General features: G+C 41.1%; 1 long non-coding RNA gene across 1 annotated transcript; it reads left to right on the forward strand.

Moving 5' to 3' along the window:
* Positions 1–600: 600 nt before the first annotated feature.
* On the forward strand, positions 601–6,188 carry LOC108275513 (uncharacterized). Its single transcript, XR_001814711.3, has 3 exons — positions 601–756; positions 5,696–5,882; positions 5,967–6,188. It is a non-coding gene; the product is annotated as an uncharacterized LOC108275513 (long non-coding RNA).
* Positions 6,189–10,564: the final 4,376 nt, after the last annotated feature.

Consider the following 10,564-nt stretch of genomic DNA (forward strand, 5'->3'; position numbering starts at 1 on the left):
TTTTTGACTGATTTCTTTCTGAAGGCTTTCTGATTGCTTTACAGCATTTCTTTGCATGTGCCTAAGACTTTTGCCCAGTATTTGTATATTTAGATCAGTATCGAAAGGGATGATTATATTCTTGGGAAAAGACTTCTAGGTGCACAGTGCATTAATGATGCTGCTTTCTCTGCGTGCTTCACCTGGTGATGTGCTTGGAGCCGGAGCAGCACAATAATCATGATCTTTGAAAGAGAGAACCTCCACCTGACTTTTTCTCCTGTGACATACTCCTTTTCGTGTTGGAATAATGTATTTTGTAATTTAGTAATTTTGGAATAATGAATAATGTAATTTCCATTCAAAAAGTAATGGCACTGCAAGTCTGCTCCGACCCCCGCCGGTGGTTTGGGTTCTGTCAGCTGTTTAAACAGCTGTTGAACTTTCCAGACGCAGCAGTGCTCGTCACATTTATTCTCTTGTTTCTGAAAGTAGACTGTCTTACATATGTTACAGCGGACATTCATTGTGTAGGTCAGGGCGTGAAGTAAACTCAGTCCTAAACCTTTACTCGGAGTGCTTTAAAACTAGCGCGGTGCAGAATTTCTGCTGCACACGAGGGATTGTAGGGCACAAGTGTGTCGCACACAATGACGTCACCATCACCAGCCAATCAGAAGCGCGCTCTGACATAAACAGGAAGTCCTTCATCCATGTTCGAGTCGCAGGAAAAGCGGTTAATGTTTGTTTTTAAACACTGTTATATATTAAGTAGAGGTATTTCACATTTCTGTTGTTGTTGTTGTTGTTTTAACAGTTATATATTAAGTAGAGGTATTTCACATTTCTGTTGTTGTTGTTGTTTTTGTGCATGGTTGTTATTGTGCATTAATTATGCAAATTCGTCTTTGGTATAAAATTTCCCAGCTGGAAAATGATTTCAGGAGTTGAATTGCACGGTTTAGGGACACACGTTTCATGTGTAATATATCTCGTATATAATGTGTGGAGATTTAGTAGAAGGTTAAACTGGTGTGAAGAGCTAAATATTTATCTAATGAAAGTCATTTTTTAAAGATTAAACCTTTTGATGCATGAATTATTTATAGCCTACCTATATCCAGATTTTTTTTTTTAAAACTAAAAAATTGCATTATGTATCGATTTATTCTGTCTGAATATCAAATATTAAAAAGTAATTGGATGAGGCTAAAATAGTATGTTTAAAATGATGATAATAATAATTATAATAGATTTATTATGTCTGAAATTAATATTGAAGGTTCATATATATTCACAATATTCAGATCCTTTAAAAAAAAAAAAAAGTTGCATCTTTATGCTTAAATGCTTTAAATACTTTTTTTTTCCACATTAATCTCCATACCCCGTAATGATGATGCAAAACCGGATTTGTGATCATTTTACTTATTAAAAAAATTGAAAATGTGACATTGACGTGCCGTCCTCTCTGAAACTATTGGAACGACAAGCCCAATTCATTAGTTTGTGCTGTACGTAAAGGAACAGATAAATCTTAAAGTAAATAAAGCTGAAATTTTGGTTGTATATCCCTTGCTTGCAATAACTGCATCAAGCCGGTAACCCATAGACATCACCAAACTGTTGCATTTTACTTTTGTGATGCTTTTCCAGGTTTCTCCTGCAGCTTCTTTCAGTTGTTGTTTGTTTCGGGGGTTTCTCCCTTCAGTCTCCTCTTCAGGAGGTGAGACGCTGATCAGTTGGGTGAAGGTCTGGTGATGGACGTGTCCAGTCTAAAACCTTCCACTTTTCCCCCTGATGAAGTCCTGTGTCGAGGTGGAAGTGTGTTTTGGATCGTTGTCTCGCTGCATGATGAAGTTCCTCCTGATTCATTCGGATGCGTTTCTCTGTAAATTGTCAGAGAAAATGTTCCTGTAGACATCTGAATTCATTCTGCTGCTCCATCATGAGTTCATCATCGATAAAGATCAGTGAGAATGTTCCAGAAGCAGCCATGCAAGCCCAAGCCATGACGCTACCTCCACCATGTTTCACAGATGAGCTTGTGTGTTCTGTATCACGAGCGGATCCTTTCTTTCTGCACACTTTGGCCTTTCCATCACTTTGGTAGAGGTTCATCTCGGGTCCAGAACTTTTGTGGATCATCTCTGTATTTCTTTGTGAATTCCAGTCTGGCTTTCTGATTCTTACTGCTGATGAGCGGTTTGCATCTTGTGGTACGGCCTCTATATTTCTGCTCTCGAAGTCTTCTTTGAACGCTGGATTGTGAGACCTTCACCCTGTCCTGTGGAGGTTGTTGGTGATGTCACTGACTGTTGTTTTTGGGTTTTTCTTCACAGCTCTCACAACGTTTCTGTCATCAGCTGTTGTTGTTTTCCTTGGCCGACCCGTTCCATGTCTGTTACTCAGTACACCAGAGGGTTCTTTCTTTTTCAGGACAGTCTAAATTGTCGTATTGTCTATGCCCAATGCTTGTGGAACGCTTCTGATTGATTTTCACTCTTTTCTCAGCTTCAAAATGGCTTGCTTTTCTCCCATAGACAGCTCTCGGATCTTCATGTTGGTTTATCCATTTTAACACCAAATGCAGTCTTCACATGTGAAACTGAAGGCTAAAACCAAGTGTAGATGTTCACAGCTATTTATTGTTTAAACAGTCAATCTAACAGGACACACCTGGGTAACAAGAAACAGCTGTCAGTCACATGTTCCAAAAGGTTTGCTCGCCTACACATTGGGTGGTCTGGTTCAAAATGTGCTATGAAATTCTAAACTCTCTTCTCATATTCATCTTTTGATCTCAAACCCAAATGTCTTCAGTCTACAGGAAAAACAAGTAAATTGTTTTGGAGGGGACTGTTTTCATTAAGGATATCTCCTTCTTTCTATCGCTTTCCTTCTACCCTGACCAGTGCCCCAGTCCCTGCTGCTGAAAAACACCCCCACAGCATGATGCTACCACCACCATGCCTCACCACTGGGATGGTATTGCACAGGTGATGAGCAGTGCCTTCTTTCCTCCAGAGATCTGATGCCAAACAGTTCAGTCTTTGTTTCCTCAGACCAGAAAATCTTGTTTCTCACGCTTTTTTGCAAATTCCTAGCAGGCTTTCATGTGTATACTGAGGAGAGGCTTCCATTTGGCCACTCTGCCATAAAGCCCAGATCAGTGGAGTGTTGCCGTGATGGTTGACCTTCTACAAGTTTCTCTCATCTCCACACATGATCTCTGGAGCTCAACCAGAGTAACCATCGGGTTTTTGGTCACCTCTCTCTTACCAAGGCCCTTCTCTCACGATTGCTCATTTTAGACAGGTGGCCAGCTCTGGGTTGTAAGAGTCCTGGTTGTTCCAAACTTCTTCCATTTAAGAATTATGGAGGCCACTGTGCTCTTCAATGCAGCGGAAATTATTTTGTCGCCTTCCCCAGATCTGTGCCTTGAGACAATCCTGTCTGAACTCTGCAGGCAGTTTCTTTGACCTCATGGTTTGTTTGGGTTTTTTTTTCTGATGTACATTTTCAGCTGTTAGAGATTATATAGACAGGTGTGTGCCTTCACAAATCATGTCCAGTTAATCGAATCTGCCTCAGGTGAACTCCAGTCGAGGTGTAGAAACATCTTGCATGGTGGGGCATCCGTGGATCCGACTACTAGGGAAAAACTCCCTGAGACGATATGAGGAAGAGAACTTGAGAGGAACCGGACTCAAAAGGGAACCCGTCCTCATCTGGGTGACACCGGATAGTGTGATTATAAATAAATCCCTTCTGTAAATGTGTACTACATGGTCAAAATGTGCAATTGTGTAACCAGGAAATTCATTACCGTTTACACATTAAGTCTGTTTTGTTGAACTTCTCCACTGGTCACTGATGAAGATTGAATGCAAAACTGTTTGCAGCAATTGTAGTCCTGAGCCCCCATAGCACACCTGTTCATATGAATTGTGGTCATGGTTTCATCTTCATGGTTTTCAAGTGGCACCATCCCCCGTAATCTCAATGATCTTTAGGCTGACCATGTGGGGCCATCCTCGGCAGCAGTGAGTGATTTCCAGTTGATCACTCCAACCAGGAGTAGGACATCGGGATGGATCAGGCAGGTTTGGAGAGCAGAAGGGGTCAGGATCACTGGTGTCTATTCCACATGAACGCCAGGACCCAAGCAGAACATTCCCCAGAGCATCACACTCCCTCCGCCAGCTTGCCTTTTCCCTGCGATAGTCATCACTTTACACTTGCCCATTTTTCCTGCTTCCAACACATCAACTTCGCGAAGTAACTGTTCACTTGCTGCCTAATAAATATATCCCACCCCTTCACATGTGCCACTGTAATAAGATAATCAATATCATTCACTTCACCTGTCACTGGTTTTAATGTTACGGCTGATCGGTGTAAATTTCAAGTGTCGTAGCAAAAGGTCTGAATACTTATGTCAGTGTGATATTTCGCAAAGTTATCACTAATCTGGTTCTTGCTTTGTCATTATGGGTTTGGAGTCTAGATTGAAGAATAATTTAAAGCATTTTAGCATAAGGCTTCAATCTTAGCAGCGGGCTTCAGTCTTATCCACAAAGAGCCGGTGTGGCTGCAGACAAGAGCCACGCCTGATTCCACTTAATCAGTCCATCTTGGTGTCCAATCACCAACAAGTGTACCTCCTTTATGGTTGGTATGAAAGCCTGCCGAAACACCTACCCTATGTGGGTAAGATTGAAGCCCCCTACATTAAAGGGTTTAAACTATGTTTGGGCAGTATGATAACATACACTCACTGAGCACTTTATTAGGAACATTATGCTAATACTGGTTAGACTCTCAAAATAGTCCATATTCGTCATGGCATGGTTTCCACAAGATGTTGGAGATTCTGGTCCATGTCGAGATGATCGCATCATGCAATTCCTGCAGATTTTACAGGCGCGCTTTCATGCCGCGAATCTGGCGCTCTATTGGATTCAGATCCGGTGGCTGGGATCTGGCAAGGCCACTGAAAAACAGTGGTTTCATGAACATGACAATAAGTTCAGTTTGAGACAACGTTTGCTTTGAGACATGCGGTTAAATCGTGGCCATGAAGGGACGCACACGCTCACTAACAATTCTCAAATAGGGTGTGGCCTTCAAGTGATGATTGATAGGTATTAACGTGCCCAAAGTGCACCAAGAAAACTTTCCCCACACTATTACACTACCTCCACCAGCCTGGACTGTTGACAAAAGGCAAGTTGGGTCCATGGATTCATGTCTCTTGTACCAAATTCTAACCCTATCTGTGTGCCTGAGCAGAAATCGAGATTCATCAGACCAGGCTATGTTTTTTTCCTGGTTCCGCTTTCTGTTCTTGGCTGGAAGAAGAGGAGCCTGACGTGGTCTTTTGCTGTTGCAGCCCCTCTGGCACCAACAATCATGCCACTGTCACTTTTTTCTCCATTCTGATTCTGACCCGTATCAGCACGATTTTATGCAGTGTGCTGCTGCTTTATGATTATCCGATTAAATAACTGCATGAATGCAGCACTGGTCTTAATAAAGTGCTCGTTTAGTGTAATAAAAACATACGCTTGTCTAAGACAAGCATTTTTGCAGATTCCTGGATATTTTTTTTTTTGTTCCCTTTAGGTGTTAATATATACGGTGTTTATCGATCAGCCATAACATTAAAACCACTGACGGGTGAAGTGAATGACATTTGATTATCTCATTACAGCGGCACCAAGTAAAAAGGCGCAGCAAGTAAACAGTCAGATCTCGAAGTCGATGTGTCGGAAGCAGTGAATATGGACGAGCCTAAGGAGCTGAGCGAGTTTGACAAGGGCCAGATTGTGATGGCTGTACGACTGGGTCAGAGCATCTCCGAAACGGCGGGTCTCGTGGGCTGTTCCGAGACTGCAGTGGTTAGTACTTACTAATTCTGGTCTGCACTTTGATTGATTCACATCGATCCTAATCCGTTCCACGCTCTATTTCCTTTACACTAGCAAGAGACCATGAACGAGATTGGCCAGGACAAGGGTGCCGTCTCTAATGAAGTAAAGGGCGGAGCGGAGAAGAGAGGAAGGGGGAGGGCCCGAAAGAAGCCATAGGTATTGCGAAGGACTTCGAGAGTTCCTGTATGCCCGAGAATTTAATCACGTGATTGTTAACTTGAAAGTTAAACATGCAAACTGAGATTATAAAAATACAGGCGTGTTCAAATGTGATTCTGCCTCCTGTCTGTCAGTCGCCATCGCTGCCCCATAACCGCCAAACAAACCCCTCCTACTTTTACACGTAGAGTAATGTGATGGAAAACGAACACTTGCTTGGTCAGTATACGGTTAGGCCTGGGTTTAGATTTCTTGGTGAGCCACACACACACACACACACACACACACACACACACACACACACTATTTGGTGAAGGATCACCATTTATAAGAGCTTCATGCCATTCAAATCCAGGCCTAATGGTTATTATGGAAAAGATGCTTTATGCCAGGGGTGTCAAACATACGGCATGATCAAGTTTCTAATTCAGACCAACAAACCCTTCTCGTCCTGCTCAAATGTTTACACCCCCTTGACTCTTAATCTATCGTGTTGCCTTCGTGAGCATCAGCGAACGTTTGCACCTTTTGTAATCGTCGTGTACGAGTCCCTCGGCCGTCCTCAGAGTGAAAAGATGGATCTCGACATCATATAGCCGCTGTTGAAAGGGCTCAAATATGGAGAAGATGATGGAAACGTAAAGAATGTGCAGGACCTGGAAGATTTTTCCGAAGAACAGCGGGCAGTTTAACTCCTCAGGACAAACGAGAGACTCGTGAAGAACTCTCGCAGAACATACACACATCATGTCGTGGATCATCCAGGTAACGACACACCGGATTAATAATCGAGCGTGTGTAAACTTTTGAGCAGGTTCATTTGTATATATTCAGTTATTATTGTGTCTTGTGGACTATATGTAAACATCTGTTATGTGAAATAGATTATTCAGGCAGGACTAAAGATGTTTTCTGTGACCCTAGTCCTGAAACTCTTCAGCATCTGTTTCGTTTACGAGTTACAATCTCGTAACGAAACAGAAATGAAGAAGAGATGCTATGATCCATTTCAGCCCCATCGGAAACAACTCAACGAACTATTACATTAACTATTAATATCACCATGTTATTATATACAGAGTGAAATGTTCTGGGATGTAAATGGATTTCGCAGACTAATTCAAAAAGTAACAACTTTATGGAGGGAATGCTTGAAATCTGTACAGACTTTTTATATTTGTTGAAACTTTAAAAAAAAAACAAAAAAAAAAAACACACAAGTTTTTACCTCTAATGTTGTTGTTTCTTTATATCTACTCTTTATATTTGATATTTTACCCTTTGTTATTAATAAAAATAGAACATAACTCACAGACTGCATGATTTGAGATTAGTACTTATGAAAGAGACCGCGAAAAATGTACAAAAAAAAAAAGAATATTTTATTTGCAGTTTCATTATATTGTTGGCAAAGTATTATAGTCATAGATGTAAGGAGCTAAATACTAAAACACCTTTGATTTACAAAGCATTGGAAATCATTCGTGTGCAATAAGAGCCGGAGATTTCCGGTGACTGTTGTGCCATCTGGACAGCTACCGTTTTCTCCATCAGGACATGCACACAAACGACCCATCTGTTAGTCACCCACAATCCCCTGCGTTAAAATCAGGCACATAAAAGATTGCCCCTTGAGCCATCTGTGACTCCAAAAAAAAAAAAAAAAAAGAAAAACTCTCAAAAGAATCGGCACATCGAATCGACTCAGGAAATGATTCAATTACTAGAAACGCTTCAAACACTACTCATTAGTGCCATCTTCTGACTAAACGGATTAATTTGTGTACTATATCAAGTCGTGATGCATTTATTGCTGTCTCCAGAAGGACCAGTGGTACAATATAAATATATTTATACAGCAAAAAATGCCATCGATTCCATGATTGGGGTGAAATATAAGCTCACATTTTATAAATCCGTGTAACGTAAAGCAAAAAGTAAAATCCGCGAATCCGTTTAACATCCCGTGCTCGGGACGCTCTTTTCGACAAGTCGCCCGTTTCGGGTCATGAAAATTGTCCGTTTTGGTTCATTCCCTCAAACTTATTACCTGAACGCCTTCACCCCGAATAAATGTTTGGAACGTTCATCGGAATGTCCTAGAGACCGCGAGAAGAAGAAAAATATGTTCTGGTTGTAGATTAAAAGTAAATTATTCATTTTTAAAAAATTTCATTTTAAGTACGTTATCGGAATCTCTTTAGTGTTTATGGAATTGGCGCATGGATGCGAGTTAACCACATCGTGTGTGTTTGTTAATCATCTGCTAAAATCCCTGTTAGATTAGATTCCGCAAATTTTTGTTTGTTTGTTTTTAAATTAAAAATTAATAATTAAAAAAAAAGAGTCATCGTTGCCTGCGGCGGTTTAACACACTTTTTCTTAGATTCAGTGTTGAGAACATGATTAATAAATACATATTTAAAAAAAAATAATAATAAATTTAAATTATTTTTGAAATCCCATCAAAGAAAGTAAATGTTCGATATCTTGTATATTTAATATTCACTTTTCTGCACTATTTCCAGGTCCCTAAGCAAATGTGTGATGGCGACCATGTTAACTGCGTTATACAGAAGATCAGATTTTCCTCGTGTTTAATCTCTTACATTTAAGCGTGTGATCAGACGACACTCCGGTGGATTTGATCTGTTCAATTCAATTTTTCAATTCAGTTTGATTTGTGTAGCGCGTTTAACAGCGGACGTCGTCTCAGAGCGGCTTTACAGAAACATATAAACACGGGATGGAGATTTTAAGCGTGTGAGTTTATCCCTATTGAGCGAGCCGGTGGAGACGGTGGTGAAGAAAAACCCCCTGAGATGATACGAGGAAGAAACCTTGAGAGGAACCGGACTCAGAAGGGAACCCGTCCTCATCCGGGTCACGACGGAGAGTGTGAACGTAAAAGAAAGGTCATTATGGTGTTTATATGACGTCTGAGTGTTGAACTAGTCCACCGTTCACTAAAGGAGACCCGAGTGTAAAACTGTACGTGGTAATTGAAGTCCCGAGGCCATCGCAGCGACCGCGGCGAGAACGTCCGTGTGGAATCGAGGTCCAAAAACCATTTCCATGGTACTTCAAGCTTCACCGTCCTCAGCGATATCCAGGCTGTATCCTCCAGTTGATGAGCGCTCCATCCAGAGGTAGGACATCATGATGCATTTCCAGAGAGCAGAAATGGTCAGGATCGCTGGCATCTCCGTAATATCATGTAAAACGGACCTTTCAAGGAGTCCATGCCAGCTCGACTGCACGCTGTCATTAAAGCGAGAAAAGGGGACATAAAACAAACACGAAGAAAGTCTGAGATTCGTGTAAATGTTTTGTAAAGACTCCGCTTTGTACTCAGGCTGTTGCTGGTAATATCGTTTGTAATGAAAACTGTTGTATCGAATTAGAAATTTGGACCCTACTGTATATACAGTTTCATTTAAAAAAATAAATAAAATGGAAATCAGTTGTAGAATCACACATAAAATCAGCTCGCTCTCATTTACAGCATCTAACCCATTCGAGGACGAGGGTTAATCGGGACGAAAATCCTCGTTCGATATCATTATTATCTGTCTGAGACAGTTCAGATCTTTGTGGCATTAATCTCGGTTGCATCTGTGTACGGTTTTATTTATTTTCTCCGTATTTACAGATACCGTCGTACTCGATGAAATCCATGTGCGACCGGAGGAAGTCGGTCGAAGAGGAAGTATTTAATAGTACAAAACCTCACATATTTTTGGTTGATCATTTCATTCTCACTTCCTTATTTACTCTGACTCAGGGGCAAGGAGCTCTCGGTATGTAACTCGAGGTGACTCGTCATCTAGGGCATGTAAATAAAAGAGTCGGAAAGTACCTGACTTTCACTCGCTTCCATTATTCAAAAGCACGTTTCCTATGTTTGTGATGGTTGGATTGTTTACGGCGTGTCGTTCGAACATGTTGTTTACTCTTTACACTCGTACGCATACCGTAGCTATTGGCCCGCTTCAGGAAACGGAGATGAACAAACACGAGGATGCTCTGTAGTTTCATTTTCTTTTCTTAGATATTGTCGAACCAGTGGTTTCACAGTTATTGCCACCGCTGCTGTTAGTATGTTGTTTGCGTCGAGGGGATGAAAAACAGATTCGATTGAGTCGAGTTACAGCGCCGTGCGAGGTTGAAGACACTTGTAGATGATCTCAGACCCTTAGTGTTCTCCATGCCGGACAGTACAAGCTCACGCGTACAGTATTTTCAAGTTTGTCCTTTCATTATGGCTCTGATTGTACTTAACTGTGCGCTTATCTGATTTCATTCATTCGTTCATTTATTTTATTTTTTTCATATTCTCCTCTTGCTTCTTCGCATCAGCGTTATTTTCACTTGCTATTCCTCACAATATGCTCGACACGTTAATATCTATATGTGTGGTGGCCTGGGAAAACCCTTCACGAGGTCAAAAATTTTAACATTCGACATGCATTTCATGAATCTACAGCCCG

Source organism: Ictalurus punctatus, chromosome 15 (assembly GCF_001660625.3).
Source record: "Ictalurus punctatus breed USDA103 chromosome 15, Coco_2.0, whole genome shotgun sequence".
NCBI lineage: Eukaryota > Metazoa > Chordata > Actinopteri > Siluriformes > Ictaluridae > Ictalurus > Ictalurus punctatus.